Genomic DNA, 24,447 nt, shown 5'->3' with positions numbered 1-24,447 from the left:
AAGCTAAAACTATCCTCAACAATAAAAGGACTTCTGGGGGAATCACTATCCCTGAACTAAAGCAGTATTACAGAGCAATAGTGATAAAAACTGTATGGTATTGGTACAAAGACAGACAGACCAGTGGAATACAATTGAAGGCCCAGAAATGAACCCACACACCTATGGTCACTTGAGTTTTGACAAAGGAGCCAAAACCATCCAGTGGAAAAAAGATAGCATTTTCAGCGAATGGTGCTGGTTCAACTGGAGGTCAGCATGTAGAAGAATGCAGATCGATCCATCCTTATTACCGTGTACAAAGCTTAAGTCCAAGTGGATCAAGGACCTCCACATCAAACCAGATACACTCAAAATAACAGAAGAAAAAGGGGGAAGAATATTGAACACATGGGCACTGGAGAACATTTCCTGAACAAAACACCAATGGCTTATGCTATAAGATCCAGAATCGACAAATGGGATCTCATAAAACTGCAAAGCTTCTGTAAGGCAAAGGACACTGTGGTTAGGACAAAACGGCAACCAACAGATTGGGAAAAGATCTTTACCAATCCTACAACTGATAGAGGGCTTATATCCAAAATATACAAAGAACTCAAGAAGTTAGACCGCAGGGAGACAAAAAACCCTATTAAAAATGGGGTTCAGAGCTAAACAAAGAATTGTTTAGCAGAGGAATGCCGAATGGCTGAGAAACACCTAAAGAAATGTTCAACATCTTTAGTCATAAGGGAAATGCAAATCAAACAACCCTGAGATTCCACCTCACACCAGTGAGAATGGCTAAGATCAAAAACTCAGGTGACAGCAGATGCTGGCGAGGATGTGGAGAAAGAGGAACACTCCTCCATTGTTGGTGGGATTGCAGACTGGTACAACCATTCTGGAAATCAGTCTGGAGGTTCCTCAGAAAATTGGACATTGAACGACCTGAGGACCCAGCCATACCTCTCTTGGGCATATACCCAAAAGATGCCCCAACATATAACAAAGACACGTGCTCCACTGTGTTCATAGCAGCCTTATTTATAATAGCCAGAAGCTGAAAAGAACCCAGAGGCCCTTCAACAGAGGAATGGATATAGAAAATGTGGTACATCTACACAATGGAATACTACTCCGCTATCAAAAACAACGAGTTTATGAAATTCGTAGGCAAATGGAGGGAACTGGAAAATATCATCCTGAGTGAGCTAACCCAAACACAGAAAAACACACATGGTATGCACTCACTGATAAGTGGATATTAGTCCAAATGCTCAAATTACCCTAGATGCACACAACACATGAAACTCAAGAAGGATGACCAAAATGCGAATGCTTCACTCCTTCTTTAAAAGGGGAACAAGAATACCCTTGGGAAGGAATAGGGAGACAAAGTTTAGAACAGAGGCAGAAGGAACACCCATTCAGAGCCTGCCCCACATGTGGCCTATACATAGACAGCCACCAAACTAGATAAAATGGATGAAGCAAAGAAGTGCAGGCCGACAGGAACTGGATGTAGATCTCTCCTGAGAGACACAGCCAGAATAAGGCAAATACATAGGCGAATGCCAGCAGCAAACCACTGAACTGAGAATGGGACCCCCATTGAAGGTATCAGAGAAAGGACTGAAAGAGCTTGAAGGGGCTTGGGACCCCATATGAACAACAATGCCAACCAACCAGAGCTTCCAGGGACTAAGTCACTACCCAAAGACTATACATGGATTGACCCTGGGCTCCTACCACATAGGTAACAATGAATAGCCTAGTAAGAGCAGTAGTGGAAGGGGAAGATCTTGGTCCTGCCAAGAATGAACCTCCAGTGAAAGTGATTGTTGGGGGAAGGGCAGTAATGGGGGGGAGGATGGGGAAGGGAATACCACATAGAAGGGGAAGGAGAGGGGTTAGGGGGATGTTGGCCCGGAAACCGGGAAAGGGAAGAACAATTGAAATGTAAATAAGAAATACTCAAGTTAATAAAGATGGAGAAAAAAAATGAAAGTCTAAAAAAGAAAGAAAGAAAATTAAAAGTCAACAGTATGCAGGAGACTGAACTGAACAGAAAAAGATCAATGAAAAATGTAAATGATACTAGAGTGACAGGAAAGTCAATTGAAGTCTCATAGAAATTCGGATTTTATTCCAAGAGTAATAGGAGACCACTGTCCAGTCTTAAGCAGAATAATACAATTGCTCTGATTGTATTAGGATTGTATAGGATTGTTCTCACTGTTGTGTAGAGAAAGAACTGTGTGGAGGATAAGAGCCGAAATGGGCATGGGGCAGTGGGCAGGTAAAATGCATTGGTACATGTAATGTAGTGGTAACAATGGAGATGAACCAAAACTGGTCTATTTGAGAACATCTGGAGGGAAAACAAATCATAAAGAAGAAGAAAGAATCATGGATGGCTCACATACCAAGTCTATGAGATAAGTGGAGGTCTAGCTAGCTACATAGGTTAGGCCTGGTCATGTTGCAGTAAAAGTAAAAATCAGTGGAACCGGCTCCCACTCCTAGGGGATTGGTGGGAGCCACGAGCTCCAGCTGTTTCCTGCCAGCCACTTTCACACACTGTCCCCTTGGTGGGGTGTTACCATGCCTGACACACACGCACTGAATTCCACAGGCCTTTCTAGCATGACACCATGGCGTGCTATCTATCCCAAGGCATTCTGTAGCCTAGCACAGTTTCCAGAACTGAGAGAGGTTGTCTCTCTTAGGTTTGCCTCTCTGCCCATAGGGAACTTTGCTCATATCCCCTGTAGACTGGTAAAAATCAAAGCTCTAGAAATTTGTCTTTAACAACTAGATTTAAATGTTAAATTCTCAATCCACAATACATCCACAGAATAAATTCACTGCCAATTAATATAGAAACCGCCCACCTACACAAGATAAAACTGACCTAGTCCACCTGGATCTGGATCACCCTGCTCTGTCCTCTCCATCTCGATTTCTCTCCCCCCTCCTCTTCCTCCCTCCTTCCAAAACTTTTCACCAGCTATCCAATGATAAGCTTCGCCTTATCCTGGACCTGCCTTGCTGCCTAATGACATCATCCTACATTTTTGGGGCCAAAAAATCCACGCACCATGTTAACCACCTTAAATTTTATATGTTTGTAAAATATATAAAAAGATGTATGTGAGACTAAAACCTAAGGAAGGTTTTAGACAAAGAATTGGAAAAAAAATTCCTTTTTCAATGAGGATTATATTCTTCAGTAAACCACAGAAAACTAAAATATAGTAACTAAAATAAAGGTCTGTTTTCTACTAACATTAGCAGCTATAGCCAGGTTAGGGCAGAAATAACCGAGAACAAAGAAATAATGAGACTTTATGAACCTAGTTTGTTTTTCAGCTTTTGTTGGTGTGTGTGTTTCCAGGAACAGAGTCCTTTCTTCCATGTGCGTCTAAGTGCCAAAAACATATCAAAAAGCTCAAGAGGTGCTCCAGGAATCAGATTTGTAGCATAATCGAACATTTAAAATTCATGTGAAATATCACTTTAAAATAAAAGAAAAATATAAAAACTTAATATTGTTTAAGAGGGATATAGATATGGACATGAAGATAATACATATTTAATCTGAGAAAAAATTAGCTATGGAAATTAGAAACCCTACTGCCAGGAATGGGCTACTTCTCACGGAGTTGCTGGCCAGTGGAGTCCCACAGACCACCGGACATCACAGGATCTTGCCATTGCTCCTGGTTACCTTCCAGAAGTTGGCAGTAAGGCCTTACTGCTGAAGATGCCAATCACATATATCATAAAACATGGAAAGATCCAGTGTTTGTAGACCTGGACCATCCTCCCTGGCTTGATTTCAGATGCTGTGTAAGCTATCAGAAGATAGCGATCATTAATCTTACCCAGCTGTGACCCCTGAGCTAGAGTAATTCACAATAGCGACATAAATGTTAGAGACATAGACATAACTAACCACTTCCTGCTTAGATTGAAGGCCACCGTCACCGGGGTCTGTTATCACGTCAAGTACCGGTCTGTGTCTACATAGTTCCAAGGCCATAATGGAGAGCCTAGTACTATTATTCTAACAAACAGAGATAGTATTAAAATGACTCCTAATGACCTACTGTTATATCCACACATTAATGCATCTCTTAACTCTCATCAGAGACATTTCTTGTGGAAAACAGTATGACACAGAGACTGACAGCTGGTCAGTGTGGAAAAACAAGAGACTACAGAGTGGTTGGCCCTGCACAAGAGATACATATCATATCACACTCTTTTCCCCAAGGCTCAGTCATCATCATAGAAGAGGGGATAGAAAGATTTTAAGATCCAGAGATGGTGGATGACTACATAAAAATACATGATTCCACACATACCAGCGATGAAATACACATGAAATCACAGAGATTATAACAGCATGTGTGAGCCTGAGCAAGTTCAAGCCAGACAAAATCCCAGAATGGAAATGGGACATAGGCACAAAGACTAATAACCCCTGGCTGAAGAGCAATCAATATTTGATAGCTGCTAAAAAGAAAAGAGTGCTGTTTAAGGTAGGCAAGCAAAAGAGTTTGGGTTTTGTTTGTTTGGTTGTTTTTTTAAATCTCAGGAGTTGATAACTTATTTAGGGTAGAATTGTAATTGAGAATTACAAGTTTAAGAATAATCCCTGGCCTCTAGCTACCGACAGTCCTTTCTTTCCAATCTGTGATAAGTCAAAATGTTTCCAAACACTTCTTTATGGCCCCTGAGATACTGAATTATCATAGTTGAGAACAACTACAGTGAGGAAAAAAGATGGCACGAGTTCATAAACAAGTTTATTACACACTTGGGAACTGTGGAGGTTTGAATGAGAAAGGCATACTTGAATGCTCTCGCTCTCTCTCTCTCTCTCTCTCTCTCTCTCTCTCCCTCTCCCTCTCTTTCTCTCTCTCTGCCTCATGTTTGTAGATCAAGATGTAAGCTCTCCTCTACTGTTCCAGTCCCATGACTTCCTGCCTATTGCCACATTCCTTGCCATGATGGTCAAGGGCTCACGCCATGGAACAATGAGCCCCAGTAAATGTTTTCTTCCTTAAGTTACCTTGGTCACAGCAATAGAAAAGTAACTAAGACAAGAGCTGACAATAATACTCCAAAGATACAGAGAGAGGGGGAATCATAAGACCAGTGGTGAGAGAAAGAAAAAAAGTGGTACGACAGTATTGAACAAGAAGTCAAGCAGAAGAACTTCATTCAATGCCATTGTGACAGTAGCTGCAAAAGGCTAATGTTCTCAGTAAAAACAAAGCAACTACAAATCTGGATAAGTTATAAAGAATATTTCTTTAACAGTGTGAGAAATGAATACAGAGGTCCCCAGAGGGGATCATCCTAGACTGTACAAATGGAGAACGAGACTAAGCAGCAATGCCATGCATTCATTGTTCTGCTTCCTAACTGTGGGTTATGTTACCGGCTGCTTTTAAGTTCCTTCTTTATGACTCCCCTGGCATGATAGACAGTACCCTGAGCTGTGAACCACAACAAACCATTTTACCCTGAAGTTGCTTCTGTCAGCAACAGAGATGGGGGGGGGGGGGAGGAAGGAGAGAGACAATAAATAATCCAACGAAAACAGACTTTATTTATCAACTCATCAGGACTTTTAGATGGTGATTTTTTCCAATTATCAACAATGTTTCCATAAACTTTGTTTACATAAACTTTAATGTTTGATGCACATGTTCTGTCAGAAACAGTTTTTTCTGTTTTTTTAAGTGGAACTGTGGCCACATGGTGATGCTTTGCTGAACTTTTAAGTGGAACTCTTAAACTGCTTCTCAAAACAGCTGCAACCTTTTGGATATTTCTTTTACTGGAAATACACAATTATTTCCATTTCTCCACATATTTAACAACACCTCATAATATCCATGTTTTTCTTATTTTCATCTTAATAAACATGAATTGATATCTCAACTGTGCCACTGATTTTCATTTAATTAATAAATAATGTTAAGTATATTTTTCTATGCTTATTGGCCATTTGTCTATCTTTGAAAACAATGACCATTTAAGCCATTTGTCTACTTTTATAATTAGGATATTATACCTTTAAATGAGATTGAGTCAAAGATTTTAAGCATGTTATGAAATACTCTCAAAATCCAAAAATTTGTGAAGCTGAGGCAGGATGATCTTGAATATAAGGCCAAAAAGTGCTACACAGTGAGACTGCCTCAAAATAAAAATCAATATAAATTATTATATAAATTTACTAAGAAGATTAGATTCAGCCTAAGAAAAGATGAAGTGAACCAGTATGTAAATTGGGAACTAAAACATGAAAACAGGTAGACAATGAAGGAAACAAGAAGTATCAGAAATCTGAAGGAAAGAAAAGAATAGAGCACAGGTTGGTTTGAAGCCCCATGTTCACTTCTACCCCTGGGGTAGCCAGACCCATTTTATACCACCAGGTTGGACTGGAGGGAGTCAGGTGGGCGAGTGGAGGCAAGATCTTGTTTGGTGGTGAGTACATAGGCAAGGAACACACACCATGGAACAGACAGCTTCTGAGACCTGGTTTCATTTATTGGGGGCACAAAGGCTATTTAAACTTTTGGGGAGTGTGCATCATTGGCCAAGGCCAAGCTGCTGGGGATGCCTTATTTGCACGAATAGGAATTTCAGGTGCTGCTAGGTGTGACCTTATAAGGGGAAAGGAAGTTTAACCTGGCTACCAGCTATATAACCTCCTATGGTGAGGCAAAGATCAGGGGCCCAGACTACATATGCTGAGATGTGCAGGCCTGGGGGCATGGGGCAGCAATTCTGCTCCTGCCAATCTCAGGATAAGATTTCTGGGGTTTGGACACCCCTCGACCCCACTGTTGTTCCAGGCCTGCTCCCATGGCTTCCTAGCTATACAATGTTAAGTTTTATCAACTTGGCACAATCTTGAATCACTTAAGATTCTCAATGAGGGACTGTCTAGGTTAGGCTAGCCTGTGGACATGTCTGTGGAAGATTGTGTTGATTATATTGAAGTAGGAAACTATGCCAATTGTGAATGACACCATTCCCTCATCTCAGTCCCAGACTGGAAGTGTAGAGAAGGGACTCAGATGTTGGTAGCTTTTCAGTCTTTTAAAAAAGTGAGCTAGCAACTGTCTCACCTGTTTTTGTTTCCTCAATCATGAGCTGAAATCAAGAATTCCTGACACAAAGTCAACTAGTAAGCTAAGGATTAGTTACTGATGTGTTGTTACTAGCATATAAGTGGTGTTGAGAGCATAAAACAGTACAAGTATATAACCTCACAGCCTGCAGGTCAGAACTACACAATGAACCTCACTGGATTAACTAAGGTGTTAACAAGGCTCTAAGTCCTTTCCAGATGTTTTAGGTAAAAACCAGCATTCATTGGCTCAGTTCCTTCCCTTCACTCTCAAAACCCTGCATTTCTCCACCACTCAATGGTCCCTCCCCATTCTCTTTCTTACAAAGACACTTATAAGTATATTCATCTCACAGTAATCTATGATGATCAATGTTTTTATTTTAATCCTATCTTCAAAATCTTTTTACCATGAACAATAAAGTGTCCACAGGTTCAGTGATTAGGAAATAGAGGTCTTTAGAGGGCTATTAGTCTACTTATCCCATCAGGATACTAAGACATAAACCTAGAAATTATCCAAGTGTATCCCCCAAAGCAGAAAATGGCATCAACTGGCAAACTTTTGAAATATAAATACAGATTACTGGGGGTGAGCCCAAGAGATATAACCACATATTTTGGGAATGTGGCTCAGTGTTCTACATGAACAAGTCCTCCAGGTGACTCTAAAGCAAATTAACAGGGGCTGGGGATTTAGCTCAGTGGTAGAGCGCTTACCTAGGAAGCGCAAGGCCCTGGGTTCGGTCCCCAGCTCCGAGAAAAAAAAAAAAAAAAAAAAAAGAACTAAAGCAAATTAACATTTGAAAGCCACTGTTATCAATTCTCAAGGAAGTTAATGGCCACATCTAGCCTCAGTAGGCTTCACTACTATATGCTACATAATTTACTATAGCCTAGCTGTGTTGTGAGGAGGTGGGGAGAGTGAGCATTCAAACCTAAACCTAGGGAGCTAAGCACGCTAGGCAAGCACACAGCCCGAGGTACACATAACTTCAGATACTTTAACATCTTTGACTTTGAAGCACATTCTCACTAATTTGTTGAGGAAGGCTGGACCTGACTCACCTTGTGGCCCAGGCCGGCCTTGAATCTGCAAATGTCTTGCTTCCACTTCCCAAGTAACTGGGATTACAGGCTTGTGCCTTGAAGGCTGTGCTTCAAAATTCTAATTCTACCTAAGAAACAAAAAATGGTATCTTTTATTCCCTATCATATTTTTATGTTCTACAAACTAATGACATAAAAATTTATGTCATTAAGATACTGAATCAATTCATTTAAAAATACATATTTACTAAAATAATTAGTGGGAAAGCTAAGAAAAACAAGTGTTCATAAATGGTGACTGTCACTTAATATAGCAAGAGATATACAGAATGATCTTCCCTAGTAATATAGCAAAATTCAAGTAATGTTGGTCTGAAGGAAGCAAAGCTTGGTGTCTTTCCACATTATTCTACATTACTGATAAGAGATGTGTAAGTATGCTGGAGCACACAGTTAATCGCTATATACATTTATATGAGAAAATGCCAGGCATCAAGTCCTTAAGCAGCAACGCTTGCTTGTGCCAGGCACTGCTGTAATTGCTTTACAGAGGTAACTTACAACCAGGCATCTCATTTTACAGATGAAGAAAGCCAGGGACAGAGATTTTGAGAACTATTCCCATAATTCAGAGCATACAGAGCCATTTGGCCCTGCACTCTCCTCCAATGCTATCCTTCTCTCACTTACAGTGATAGAACTGTTTTGGTAACTATCAGATACAGGGAATAAAGAGTGACAGGGAAAAAAGAGGAGTTGGACCTGACAGTAAAATTGGCAACAAAAACTGAACAAAGTGAGCTGCAGAAGCCAGACACACGTTAAGAGATTCCTTTAACTGAGTGTTTAGAAGACCAAAGGGCTGAAACAGACTGAGTAATTTCAGACTTTCCAAAGGCAAAATTGGTCCATAAATGATGACTTAGATATGGAATTCTTTGAGAAGGTATTTTTGTATCAAACACTGGGGAGAAATCTTCATGTATACAGGTTTCTGGGCATTTTGAAAGCCAACTAAAGCAATGATTAATATTATTTTGTTAGCATTACTGCACAGATATAGGAAGAGGACCTACTGCGAGTTATAAAAATGTTAATCTTAGCCTAAAGTGAGCAGGGTGTGGTGGGTCTCAGGAGGTGAACAGAGCAGGAGTTCAATGTCAGGAATTTAAGGCCACCCTGGAATACATGAGACCCTTTCTCAGAAACAAAACTATTGCTGTATTTACTTTCATTTGGGCCAGAAAAAAGTTATTTTGACATATCAGATATGAAGTTACTTTAAAAGCCACGTTTTCCCATACAAGGATGAATATGAAGCAACCATAAAATATATGTCCCCTTATGTCCTAATAGAGGTCACTCTGACAAGGAGAGAGAAAAGGCATCAAGATACATGTATGCTGCATGGTATGCCCTGCTCAATGGCTCAGTCACTCACGTTCACACAGCAGCCTCTCCACCAGAACAACTCAAACTCCTGTTATAGCAAAATCACCCTTAGGACTGCTCATGAATTGACCAAATCTATAAATATTAAATCAACTGTAAGCTTTGTCCAGTTTTCTTCTCATGTTCAAAAACTACAAATACAGAACACTCAGATCCCACAATCTATGAAAATTTTATTAAGCCTTTTTATTGTATTTCAAGAGGAAAAAAATCCAGCATCCTTCTCAGGTTGAAGGCAATGAACGCACTTTGACTTTGACTATAGCATCAAAATAACCTCGCAATTGAATATCAACCAAAATTAATAAATCATAACTCAGATTCTCATGCTCTCACCCTAGTAATGAATCCTTTTAAGCAAATACAGTTTTAACAAATTCTAGGAAGGAAGCCCAAAAGGTCTTTGTGCTGACATTTGAGGCCATAGAAGCCTGCTCAATATTTTCAGAAACATAACACTTAACCATTTATTTTAAACTGTCAACTTTAGGATGATTCTATGAAATTTTCCTCATTGGTTAAAATTTGCTCTGAGGTCTATAACATACTGTATTAGTCACTTTCATCAATCACAGTGCACATGTGCAGCTCAGTTCCACGTGGGTCCTCCCACACTGGAGAGGGGCTGTCCCTAAAGCTGTAGTCTGACCTTGGAGTCCCCAACAGGGCGGCCTTGTCTGGCCTCAGTGGGAGAGGATGCCCCTAATCCTGCAGTGACTTGACACACCAGGGAGGGCCCACCCTCTCAGAGGATAAAGGGGGATGAGGAAGGACTTTATGTGGAGGGTTGCAGGGAGTGGGAATGGGCAGCAGGGGCAATGTTTGGGATATTGTTCTGTTAAATCTAACATCCCTTTAAATATCCCTCTCATTTCTTGTACCTTATATCCCATTATTTTGTCTTGCAAAATACCTCAACTCTCACATACATTATCATGTGTCATCACTGCTGCAAATCAAGCCAGCATCTGCCTTTTCAAGATGAATCAAATGTATACATTACCAACAGAGTGCTACATTCAAATAAACTGTATTCATGCAAAAGAGTGGATACCATTGGGAAGACCTTACATGCTCATGTTGAATTTAATTAAGATGTACTTATTTTGGGTTTCCTTAAGAAAAAAGAAATTATAACAAAATATGAATGATATCTAAAATTGAAGAAGAAAAGGAGACTGAAGAGCCTCTTAATAAATAGCTTGACTACAATTACAAATTCCTGCTGTGCTTAATAAAAGCAAACTTTGAGATTTTGTCTTAAAAATGATACTTTAGAAAAAAATCAGAGTATTATTAACTAAAACAGAAAATTATCTGAAATGGTGGTAAACTACCTGACCTGTACAAGTAATTTCATGATGTTGAAAGAAAGATTTCAGTACCTTTTTTTCATACATACCTTTTTCTCATATTAAAACTTTAAATAAATAATTTTTCCAGTTATAAAAATACCCAGTTTAGGTGAAACAGTGTTGACTTTCTTACCCATTCATTTCAGAGTAAAATGAAGAAGCACACCTACAATGTAGGAGCTTGAAACTGGTCACACCAAATCCAGCAAGAATGACATGCTCGCAGGGAGAGTGGGCCGAACACTATTCACACTTACGTTCTACCTGACGGCTTTCCAGTAAAGACAGTATATGGAGATGAGAGGCACTATGTGCACGTAGATGCTAGTGGTGGGTCTAAAGAGTGAGTGTGCTTTACTTGGACAGTATCATGAAGGTATGTTAGTCACCCACAGTCAGCTAAAATTTAAAGTTTAAAACATCTAAAATGCATTTTTATAATCTATTTTTGAAATGCAAAGCTACTAGATCAAGAAGCACAAAAAGATAAAAGTCAAGTCCTATGAATAAATATTTTTAAATTAACCACTCTGAGATCATAACACTGACAACACTAATTATCTTTTCTTGTCTTGGCAGTTATGGTGCATACTGTTTGGGTGACTGATGGGGTAATTTCACTTCATTTTCTCTCAGTTTATTCCGAATAATATCAAGAGAAGAATATTAAAACAATTAACACCTCCAAACAAAGTATTTGATAAGGTTCTGGATTGAAATAAAATGTTTTAAAAAATTAAGCAGTGGACGGATTCTAGAGCAAATGACTACTCCATGTGCTGAATGAAAGAAAGCTAGACTGAGAACCACTGATATCTAGAAACAGCCACTCAACACTGCATTAACTATTCTCAGTCTTGGTCAAGGTAACATCATGTATTTCTCACAAAGAGCCATTTCATCAACAGTCTGAGCTAATGTTACTTAAATATCATAATATGTATTATATATTTTAAATTATTAAATGTTTGTCATCAGCAACTCAAACAATTAAAAACAGGTAAAATGTATGTCAAAACAAATTATTTTTAATTTCTTACATTAATATACATTTTATCATATCAATAATGACCCCATGTCTAAAACAATAAAAAGTATTTAAATTAATATTTAATATCACATACAAACTTTTAATAACAGCAATTACTTGGTCACTCAACTAAAAAAGTATAAAACATCACCAAACAAATTTTATATTTGGATAGTTTAATAAACTTTGAACCATACGATGCTCAGTTTTATGTTTTACAGAGTTTGTAAGTCACATCACTTACACCTACATATTACAATAAAAGATGTATTCTTTGCCTTGATCACCTGGTTTTGTTGTTGTTTATAAAATTAATCACAGCTAGCAGGGCAGAAATCGCTTTGAGCTTCGTGAATGACATCCAAGAGATGGGAAAGGATTAGTTCTCAGTTGCTGCCAGTTATAACGCCAGGTGGCTTTTTCTGCAGTGAAGGTGTTACCGATAATCCCATTACACTGGTACTAAATCTTGCAGACATCAAAATTATCACCAAGGTTCCTTTTCATCCCATCCTTTCCAAATGACTGGAAGTCGCTTCACCTGAAAGAAGTCCAATCCACATGCAGCTGCTGTTTTAGCAGGCAGCACACTCCCTGAGAATGCCAGTCATGATTCAATTTTGCTGTGCTGGTGGCCCCCTATTCCCTGTCCAATAATACATCTGTTAAAAAATCCTACAGCTACAAATCAAGTTTAATCCTACCAGGGACCTCATGTTGGTCTTGTCTTCCAAAAAGGCAGCAGGGTCTGCTGTCTATCTCTGCTAGTGTCTGGGGAATACCCTTTAAATCCCAGCCCTACTTAGAAGAATAAGCTAAGGATCACAAAACATGACCTCAAAAACCCTGATATGACTATCTTCTGACCCAGAGGCATTCATTCTAGGTGAAGATTAGAACTTTGCATAATAAGATTACACAGCAAGTGAATGATATCAAGGGACTATCCATATGCAGCCGCCTGGCTCTGTATACGCAGCCTGTGCTGCACAATATGCACTGCCGGGAGAGAGCTGGGCCTTTCTAGCTGAAATAAAATAGATTCACATAAATTAGTTGGCCATTTCCAGAGTCCTAAATCCCCTATTACATCTTTTATTGACAGCTCCTGTGAGGATAGCACAAATGTTACTCCTTTTTATTCTGTGCTTCTGTAACATCATGCTCTATAATTGAAATGTACATAGATTATGTCTTAAAAATTAACATCTTGTTTGCTGTAATCTTGGATTACAATTGACTGTGTACATAATAAAATTAGGAAATCAATGGATGGATTTATCATCTCCAAGAAACTAGAGGTATTGTTTATAGAGGGGTTTAACATTTTATGTCAGCACTTTAAATACAAAAGTCACAGAGAGTAGTTAATAAAATTTAAGTGACTCAAAGAATACAACAGGCATTGCCTAACACCTACATAAAAGTTAAATTGTGTAAAGATTAAGTCATATTATTCAAAATTCAGAAAGCAGGAAAAAAACTCAACGAACTCACGAATGCATCATTTTCTCTAAGCTATATTCTAGCAGGTCAGCTATTTACGCTGACATCTACATTTTTAAGATTTATATTTATTATCTTTAATTGTGTGTGTGTGTGTGTGTGTGTGTGTGTGTGTGTCTGTATACGTATGAGTGCAAGTGTACATGGAGGTCAAAAGAAAGCTTCAGGACTGGTGAGGTAGGACTTGTGAGGTTGGGGCTTAGGTGGCTGTGAACCACCTGACTGCTGGCAATCAAATCTGGGTCCTATGCCAAGGACAGTACATGCTCGGTAGTGCGGACTCACTCAGCCAACCTGGGCCTACGTTCTTTATAAAGTAGGTACACGGGTTTGGTTGGTTGCTTGGTTGGTTTTTAGATCTCAAGACAGAGAGTTTCTCTGTGTAGCCCTAGCTGTCCTGGAATTTGTTCTGTAGACCAGGCTGGCTTCAAACTCACAGGGATCCTCCTGCCTCTGCCTCCAGAGTGCTGGAATTAAAAGCCTTCACCCCTACCACCCAGCTTTACACCATGGTTTTAAAGCAAATTCCCCTAATCGTTTCATAACTAAGATGTTGAATCAACTCTTATTACTTATGGTCTTATAATTCATAATTGCATATTTAAAAGAATATCTCAGTGAAATAATGTCTCTTTATAATACCATATGGAAAATTTTCAATGTAAAAAATTCTAGAACTATTTAGAAAACATTTTATAAGCAAACATATAAAAAGAAATCTTCCTATCCATTTATACAACACCCATCTGAAAAAAATCTGAGGGTATAAAAGGAGGAGTTATTTTTTCTTTAAAATATTAAAACTGCTTGTGTGATTGCTGTAAAACATGCTCTTTATTATATTTGAAATGTATAGTGAAGGTTTTATTCGCTACGTTTCATTTACCCATGATATCTGAAGAATATCCCTCATCCATCATATCATCACAGCACATTTAAGCCTTCATCACATTATATTTAAGCCTATCTACATATTATCTGCTCAGTACTCAGGAGTCATGTAATATAATTCTGATTATCTGCTCAGTGCTATAATTGACAGAACTGTAAATAAACATAATTCATTTTAATAGCACATTTATATTCTTTAGATACCTTGAGCATATTATTAGAAAAATAGTAAGAAATGCAAAAAATATGTATTTTTGTCATGATATATTGTTATGCTTGTATAATACACTGTGTAGCCCCCTGTGGCTGTTGAATATTTCAAATGTGACCAGTTAAAACTAACATATACAACACTAGGAATTGTGAATACAATATAAAACATGGAAAAATACAACATTTTAAATTTTTCTACTGATACACGTTGAATAGTTAGGCAATATTTGGATATAACTGATTAAGAAAAACATTACATGTTCAAACTAAATTGCCACTGGGCAATACTGTGTTGGCATTCATGCATTTTCAATAGCTTGTCCTAGTAGTCCTTTGCTTTGGTAGCTTGACACAAGTCATCTGGGAAATGAGAACCCCAACTGAGAAACTGCCTCCATCAAATTGGCCCGTGGATAAGTTTTTTCTATTTTAATGATTGAGGTGGCAGGGCTCAGCCCATCATGGAAAATGACAGGCGGTCCTGGGGGACGTAAGAACAAGCTGAGCAAGCCATGAGGAGCAAGAAAGTAAGCAGCATTCTCCATGGTTCTTGCCCCTGCTTCTGCCTGAGTTCCTGTCCTGACTTTGCTCAATGATGGGCTGTGATAAGGACAAGTATGCCAAACACAGTGTTTCCTTCCCAAACTGCTTTTTGGTCGGGGTGTTTCCCATAGCAATGCAAAGTAAATGAGAACGGTTCCTACCCTACATGGAACTGTACATGCAGCACTAGGGCAGGGGCTGAGGTAAAACATGTCAAAGTGACGGATAAACTTAGTAAAGACAGAATAGGATCTTGGTCTTTCAAGTCTCTTGTTTCAAGCTTAAAGGAAATGGTAAGAGATAAGATTTCCCTGCTGCTGACTATTGCAAACTTAAAAGGAACCATGATGTGTCAAGCTGCAAAAAGATGCTTCAAAACTAGTAAATCTAGGATTGGTTTGAGCTGTTTGGTTATTTGTTAATGAGACAGTGTCTCACTATGTAGTTTCAGGGGGCTTCAACCTCAGAGTGATTCTCCCAATTCAGCCACAGAATTGCAAGACTCAGACTTGCAAGAATTGCAAGATACGTCAACATTTATAGTAAATACAGATTTTTTTTTCAGAACTTTTTCATCTTCTCAAATACAGCTGCAATGAAAATGTAGATTTAAAATGAGATATATCCCTCCTGGGCTTCTTCTGTATGTTACACCCCAGTGCAATAGAGAGCAGCTTAAAACCATGTCTGGGTTTACAAAGGACCGTGATTTTTTTCCTATATAACTACAAAATTGTTTGTATTAAAAATTTGTCAATATATTTAAGTAGCAATTAAAGTGACTAAAGCATTTAGTACAGTCCAGAATGTTAGCAAAAACAAAGAAACCAGTTTTGTAAATTAGTAAGCTGCTTTTTGTAAGTCTTTTCATCATATCCATTAATGTTTTCTAAGCTTTCATTTAAAAATAGTTCCATGAATATAAGAATACTTAAAAATGGTTAAAATGCATAGCATATGCCTAGTAACCAAAAAATAGAATGAATCAATTACAATGACCACAGATAAATCATATGATAAAAATAAAGTCTATCTCTACAGAGTATTTAAGTGTGAGTTTAACAATATGATGCAAATTAAGTATTTAAGGTATTGGCTTATTTAAAAGTGGTTTTTTTCATAATTATTCCTTTACAATACTTACTTAATATCTAACACTACTGCTGAAATTCTATGAATAACATGGTTAAAACTTAATCTGTTTATTGTTTAATCATGACACTTTTCTCTTAGCTTCTTAAAATTATTTAAGTTTAGACTGTTTCTAGTTACAAGTATCATATAGGTGTACACACACACACACACACACACACACACATACACACACACACACACACACACACACACACGCAGGCAAATGAAAACAACAGCAACAAAAAAAAAAATACCCTTTCTAACCATCAATAGATGAGTGCAATGATATTCACTCTAAGTTAATCTTCAGACATCCAAATTCATGAATAAAAATTCATCAGTTTTAAATACACTGAGCCTATTAAGCAAGAACAAAAGCATATGCACAAAAGAGCTTTTAATATATTTCAAAGCCCACAAGAGCCATGGTCTCATTAAAATTATAAATTACACAAACATGGGATGAAGATTCAAACGGCAGAGCAGCTAAGCAGATTACAGAAAAGCCCGCGCTCCATATGATAACACACCATGGCCCTCCCAGATGGGGGCTTGGAACAAAAAGGCCATCACCACAGCTAGGGAAAACCTCCTTGTGATCTCTGGTTTCTCTTCAGCACATGACAGCCAAATAATATGTTGATTATTCTGTTTGTGCTGCTAAGCTTGTACGATGGAATAAAAGCGATATGATCTATTGTGAACCCAAATGCTAATGTGTTGTCCACTCATAAGTAATATGCTGATTTTATTTTGAAATTATCTTTTATCTGAGTATCAGTTTTTAAATGCATGAATTAAAATAAAAGCCAGGATAATGTAATAGTTAATTTGATACTTTAAACTAAAAACTGTAGTTGACAAGTGAAGAGTATGTAAAAGCTTAGTGAGAAGTCAAGTCTAATCACATACCTCTCTTTTACCTTATGCATTAGAATCAGAGCGTACTTTAAAATAGCTTAAAATGGGAAATTAATCTCATTATAAAATATAAAAGTAACACAACAGTAATTAACTTAGTAATATACATTACTGACTAGATAAAAGCTAAGTAATTAGGGTATTCAAAAAGATAATTCTGTAAGGTAAATAATAGCACATATTAGAACAGATAGTGACATTTTGAAAAAATATAATTTTGAATTATAAATGTTTAAAACTTAGCCACAAATGGTAATCATGTGATCTTATAGAAAATAATTTAGTAGACACTTAAAATTTTTTAATGTAACTGCCAGCATTAATACATTGGCTTGGTGACAAAAAGTTAAAATCTAATTCTTCTTTCAATTAAAATGTATATTTAATATGCTAATCTTTAATAGAGAATTATACTTAATTTAGGTTGCTAGGATTATCAACACATGCTTCATAAAATTACATAGTTCATAAAGAAACACTTGTGAGTATCTGAGTATTGGTGTCATTAACATTGAGAACTGTAACATTTATTTTCCTATTCTAGAAATTCCTGTCTGAACAATATAGCAGATTCTCCTTAAAGACTGATAAGAACACAAAGCAGCAATAAAAGAAACACAAAAGGCTAGTGTTGACAAGCAGGCCAATTTTCTTAAGGAGCTGTTTTGTAGAACGTATGTGATGATGAAACGTCACCACTTAAATCCACTTTGCGTGGCTCTTCTCCAGAGTTAGGCTTGAGTCCAAAGAGTAAAGCAAAATTGCCTCACAAAAAAATACAGTCTAGAATGATAAGTCTAAGAACAGGACAAAAATATATTTAGGGAACTTCACATATAACATATCCTTGGAATGCACAAATATGTCTTAAGCAAAGAAAGGGGCTAAATAAACATAACTGACAGACATTAAATCTGTGAACTTCTGTTCATCAAAAACGCTACTGAAAAATAAGGAACAAATCTGAGTCAGCGAAATCAGAGTCCACACTTAATTATAAATTCATATTTTGAATGCATAAAACCCTGCCAATGGAAGAGAAACAGAGTAAACAGAGTATGCAAAGGAGGAGGACAGGCACCATGCAAGAGAAACCACCAGCCAGTCTATGTATGAAAAAAGTATTCCAGTTCAGTAACTCTCAAGATTATAAATTACAAAATAATGATTTCATAGCCACTACAAGTTGAAGATAAAAAGATAGATAAATTCAAGCCCTAGAAAATGCACACCTGGAGTCTTCATGGAGTGTGTGAACAAGCACAGATATCTCAGAAGATAGCAGATGTGTAAACTTGAATGTGAAGTTACACAAACTAGTCACTCCTAGACACACACACACATGCACACACTCTACACTGTAGCATGTTCACAGTGGCAATGTTTAAAACCTCCTCAATGATGTGCTAATGATGAATTAACAACTACTATCCACATACTGGGATATAGCAATGAAAATGAACCATAACTAGCTGTAATAAAGTTCAACAAATCACACAAAATAATGCTGATCAAAGAAAAGTAGAGCAGAAGCTACCCGGTCTAATTATCAATATATGTGCGTACATATTGTAATACATGACAGTAACCCCACAGTGGAGTCAGGTGAGTGGTCACCTTGTGGGGGAAGGGAAAGTGGCCAGCAGGTGCCATGGGTGATCTTACACAACGATTACAAAATGTCTTTCCTTGTCTGCATGCTGGTCACATGGGTGAATCCGGCTTATTAAAAAAAAAAATCATTAAGTCATCCACTTCTACATTTTAAAAAAGTGACAGTAACCAGGATTTTTCAAGAATTTTCCCTACAGTGACTTTTATAATTGCCTGAGTAGACACACCAAATAATCTCCAAATATGGAATGTCTCAATCTGTAGTCACAGCAAAGGGACAATGTGAAAGAACGAAGAACGGAACACACTTCATGGATGACCCTCTAAACAGTGTTGACCCAGAGGCCCACCTGCTACCACACCAGGAGGCACAGGCAGGCAGAAGACATCCAGAGGTCTGCCTACAGTAGAAGCCACTACTGTGTGCAAGTATGTGGTGTAGAGATGGGAGAGAAAGAAAAGCAGGTTGTTTTGAGCACTATAAAGAGGCAGAACTAGAGGCACAAGGGTAGAGAGGAACAACCTGATGGGAGTTGCCTGCCCTGTCCCTGAGGTCATGGTGAAGTCTAGACCTGTGCTGCATCTGAGGGCCACCTCTGGGTTCCCAGTCATGCAGCAGCAGGGGTCTATATTGAAGTCAGTGGCTGACATTACCACCAAAGGCCGTGAGGATGTCTCTGGTCTGGGCTGCTGCCTGGGACCATGTTGATGTTCAAGGACACAGCTGGCCCTCACTGACTAACAAGCTTAAGAAAGCTGGCCAGACTCCTCAAGGACTGCAGTGAATGCCAGTGGCCCTGGTGGCTTGGGCGCAGGAGAGCTGGCAGGCTGACCAACTCAGCTACCACCCAGGCTCACATTCAGGGCTTTAGGTTGGCCCACTCCAACATCTACCCCATCTATGAACTGCATAAGCCTGCGAAGGGGCTGGTCCTGTAGATCCAAAGCTGCAGGATCTCCATTACACAGGATTATACAACATGACAGCCGGGACGAGTCCCAGCGAGGATCCAGTATTTATAGTAGAGCAGAAGCCAGAGGCCTCAAACCAGACCAATGACTCCTTGCAACGAGAATTTGCAAGTCAAGATGTGTGGACAAAAGGGTAGACTGTGTGACACACTACAGCCTCCACAACGGGATTTTTTGTTCTGTTTGTCTGTTTGTTTGTTTTTCTTTTGTGGGGGAGGTTGTGAGGATGGAGGGTTGAAATGAAGGGATGTGAAGATGAGTGGGACTAGGATGCATGATGAGAAACTTGCAAAGAATAAAATACATTTTGGTTTTAAAAAAACAAAATGTGAATAAAATAAGAAAATAAAATCTATTTTATAAGAAAAAGAGGCAAAATGTAAACACATTGCTTAGGAACATACATGAAAATTAAAAATTATATAAAAATAATTTAAGTTGTTGTAACAAAAGGTAGAATATGTGTTACCTATAAAGAAAAGGGAGGCTACACCAGACATGGTAAATTATAGCCAATAGTCTCTGGATAAGTCCAGGAATGTGAAACCATCAGTAGTTAGACTCTCATCACTAGTGAGACACAGGAGAGAAAAGAGAGGAGGGCAGGGGGAGAGGACTGCAGTAGTGTTGAGGGGCTAGTGGTGCTCTGGGTAGATGGTGGTTTGGCTTTGCTATATAGGTATAGCATAAGTCACCAGATACGTGCCTATGTTTATAACCTTATATTACACAATGCAAAGTTTAACTTATTATCCGTGATATTATATTCTTGCTGAGAAAGAAAAAAGGCTCATTCTCTTGTTAACATTAATTTATGTTCTTGGTTTGCAGTTCTAATTATTATAATAATATTTTAATAACAATGAACTATTACTATGCCTAATTCTTCATAATTCCAAAGAAGTATGGATTTCACATGTTTTATGACAGCTATAAAAATATAAGAGAACTTAAAAGAATATAAGTTCAATTATTCTGCTTCACTTTTGCTTATGTATTGCTTATGTTATCTCTGCCTCTTTTTTCTTTTCTAACAAAAAATGTACACTTACTTTAAAAATCCAAGATTATAACTGGATAATTTTGTGCAGGTTGTACTCCCCAAAAACTTTCACTTGAAGGTAGGAAGACACAGTTTCTTTCTTCTCTCACATGCTTTAAAGCCATTTTAGGACTTTTGCATCCATATATAAGAGTCTATGACAGCCTAGTTGCAGATACAATATTTGAAGTCTGACCTACTGTTACTCTGTGTAGATATGCTCCCTATGTTCCAGCAAACATGGCAGCTAGAACAGGGTAGAGACCAAGTAATGTTTAAAACTACCAGTACATTAAAACATAAAACACAAGTTGCTCATTCAATGATCTAATTTAAATTACACTGAAGTAGTTTCAACTACGGGGAAATGGTATTGTGTAGACACAACTCATTTTCTCTCCAATAGCATATGGAAGTAAAATTGTTAGAACAAGAATCATTATTATGACAGTATACTGACTTATACTAAAAAAAGCACATATAATTAAGGAAGTCATTTAAGGCCCATTCTGACAGGTATCCCTGGTATATGTTTTTATAACTTTTAGATACCCCTAAACAGGAAACAACCAATAAATAGGGAAACAAGAGAAGACCAGCTGTCTCATTAGACTTCAGTAGATTATCTACCTGGTGGCAATGGTATGGCACTTTTCTGAATAAAACAACACCATCCCCCTCCCCCATGGTGGAGGGGGGGACTTAGCAGTTCTTTGCTCACCTATTTAGTGCCTTTAGTCTCTTTAGAAAGTCACAGTTTTGTCCAGCAGGGAGCAGCCTTACAACAGCCAAGGACTTAACTTCAATATGAAACCCACCCACCCCCACCCCTGGGGAAAACAAGAGGTGTTTTGAATTCTAAAAGGTCTACTTACCATAGGTCTGTTCCACAATTCGTTCAGCTTTATGGTAGGTTTCCAAGAAAACCCAGATCTACATGAAGTCTCAAAGCGTGTGTGAGTCATCCATGGTTTCCAGTTCCTAAAGCAGTAAATCAAAGTAGTATATGTGAAAGCTTCTCTGACCAGTGTTGGGCTAAATTAATGTAAAGTAGGAGTAGATATATCTCAGTGCACTGTGTCTTCCTTTTGGTGGGGCAGGAATCTTGAATTTGGATGTTCAATAGCACTGAACCATTACTATACTAAATGGAACTATGTTTTATTGGATATTTTTTATTTACATTTCAAATGTTATTTCCTTTCTGGGTTCCCCAGCCATAAGCCCCCTATCCCATTCCCTTCCTCTTCTTCTAGAAGGCTGTTCCCCCTCCACCCCACTTCCGGCCCTCCCCCAACATTCCCTTGCACTGGGAGGTGGGGGTTGTTGTCCAGCCTTGGCAGGGCTTTTCCTCCCATTAGCACCCAACAAGGCCATCCTCTGCTACATATGCATCTGGAGCCCTGGGTCTGTCCATGTGTAGTCTTTGGGTAGTGGTTTAGTCCCTGGGAGCTCTGGTTGGTTGGTATTGTTGTTCTTATGGGTTGCAAACTCCTTCAGTTATTTTAATCCTTTCTCTAACTCCTCCAATGTGGACCCAGTTCTCAGTTCAATGGTTTGTGGTTAGCATTTGCCTCGGTATTTGACAAGCTCTGGCTGAGCCTCTTAAATGGGGCTATTAAAGTCTTTATCCAAAAGAGAATTTAAGAAGGAAGAAATTAGAAGATATAACAGGTTATATAAAAAATTAAGAAGCTCTGTGGTCAGAATCATGGGTGTTAATCAGGCAGCTGTCCGACTTTTGCCTCTATAGACCAGTATGCATATCTAATATAATTTTTATTTTTTTGAGGCAGGGTCTCTCTACAGAATCTATGTAGTCTCAGGTGTCCTGGAATTTGCTTTGTAGACCATACTAGCCTCAAACTCAAGAGATTTTTCTGACCCCAGAGTACTGGGATTAAAGACAGTGAACCACCGTGTATGGCTAATCATAAAATTGAAAACATAGTAGAAAATAGTTTATAATGCTGTTGTGAAAAGAAGTCATGACCAACTGAAAGGCAAAATATTTTAATGTGAAAGTCTATGATACAGTTAGCTGTAATAATTCTGCATCAGTTCTTATGACTCAAAGACACAAATTACTCTGTCTCTACTCCAATGTGAAATGTCCAAGTTTGCTTTGTATGTGTTTGCATATGGCTTTTCAGAGTTCACAACAAATAAGATACGTATCCAACTTCAAATACACATAATTTAGAGGGATTTTATCTGCTTAAATAAATTCATTCTATTTGCAGGCACTATATTCTTAATGTCATTGTATTGCAAGTCTCAAATACACTTATTTATTCTACTCTAAGTATTTTTTCAGCTATGTAAGCATTTGAACCCTCCCTAAATATTTTAGAGTTAATATCCAATCACCTAAATTTCATTTCATTCTTGTTTCAATCAGTTAAAGACCACCACTATTTTAGTATATACTAATATACTACTAATGAATATATTAATAACCAACTTTTTTAAGTCAACAGGACTTTAGTATTATTAATGTGTCATGCACACATATACAATATCCTTAACTTGACATGTAAAGTTTAAAAGAAATGTATCTATTTAACATTCACTAGTACTGATATTAAGATGAAGAGTACTGGTGTATTATGAAACATATTTATTGTGAGGGGATTGCATGCCTGTCATAGCATCTATGGTGAGAGAAGTCAGAGGACAGCTTGCTCAAATTGGTTCTCTCCTTATACCATGTGAGTCCTTAAGGGTGGGACTCGGGTCATTAGTCTTAGTGGCAAGTACCTTTTCCCATCGAGAAACCTCACCAATCCATAAGCCATTTTATCAATCCATAACAATTAATTATTCATAAGTTTGTAATTTCTATAAATACATTACACAAAAGATTGCATTATACATGAATATTACCCAAAAGAGACTTCAGTGATTTTAGTGTCCTACTTCCCAAAGTAATACCCACTTAGAACCACAGTACACAAGCATATATTATTCGTGATATAATTAAGGTAAGGGTCGACATGAGATAAATACTAGACTAGGGAGGTAATAAGTCTAATAATAATGTCCTAATAAAAGACGGAGAACAATACACAGATCCATGAGGAGAGGACATCATGAAACTGGAGACAGAGATTGAAGTTATGGTTTCACAACCAAGAATATCAAGAGCCTGCAGAAACCAAAAAAGAAGAGTTGTTTCTTAAGTATCTGGAATAAATGTGGCCCTTTTGTCATCCTGACAATATTTTGTACCTCTGAGGCTCTGAAAAAGTAAGTTTTCTGCAAAGCAGCCAAGTTTATGTCAGGTCGTTACGGCAGTCCTAGGAAATTCTTGGCAACGGGAGGTGGGGTGTTGCTTTAAAAGAGACTGTATGTGGAACACACTTCTCTTCCCAGTATCATGCCTACAGGAGAGTCTGGTTCAAAATGAGAAGCTCTATAATACTTCTTCACAAATTGCTCCCAAATAAAAGTATGTTTTTAAACTAATATAAGTAAACACTGAAGACAGTGAGGAGCATGACCATACCAGAGACCTTGAAGGATTTTAGAATATAAAGTATATTGAACAGAGAAAGGTAGAAGAGTCCATCACACAGCC

At 38.0% G+C, this 24,447-nt stretch overlaps 1 protein-coding gene across 4 annotated transcripts in view; it reads right to left on the bottom strand.

Annotated features, from left to right (window-relative positions):
* The window catches only part of Immp1l (inner mitochondrial membrane peptidase subunit 1), a 64,283-nt gene that overhangs the window by 37,772 nt on the left and 2,064 nt on the right, over positions 1-24,447 (bottom strand). For 2 of the 4 annotated variants that reach the window (XM_063284593.1, NM_001399643.1), the window contains exons 2-3: positions 21,743-21,848; positions 8,213-8,322 (exon numbers count right to left, since the gene is read on the bottom strand). The gene's annotated coding sequence lies outside the window, so the exon portion shown is untranslated. The remainder of the gene's footprint in view (positions 1-8,212; positions 8,323-21,742; positions 21,849-24,447) is intronic. The other 2 variants (XM_006234669.5, NM_001399642.1) reach the window with 1 other exon arrangement.

Source organism: Rattus norvegicus, chromosome 3 (genome assembly GCF_036323735.1).
Source record: "Rattus norvegicus strain BN/NHsdMcwi chromosome 3, GRCr8, whole genome shotgun sequence".
Taxonomy (NCBI): Eukaryota; Metazoa; Chordata; class Mammalia; order Rodentia; family Muridae; genus Rattus; species Rattus norvegicus.
Note: the sequence above shows the minus strand (reverse complement) of the source record. Positions and strands in the feature narration are given on the sequence as shown.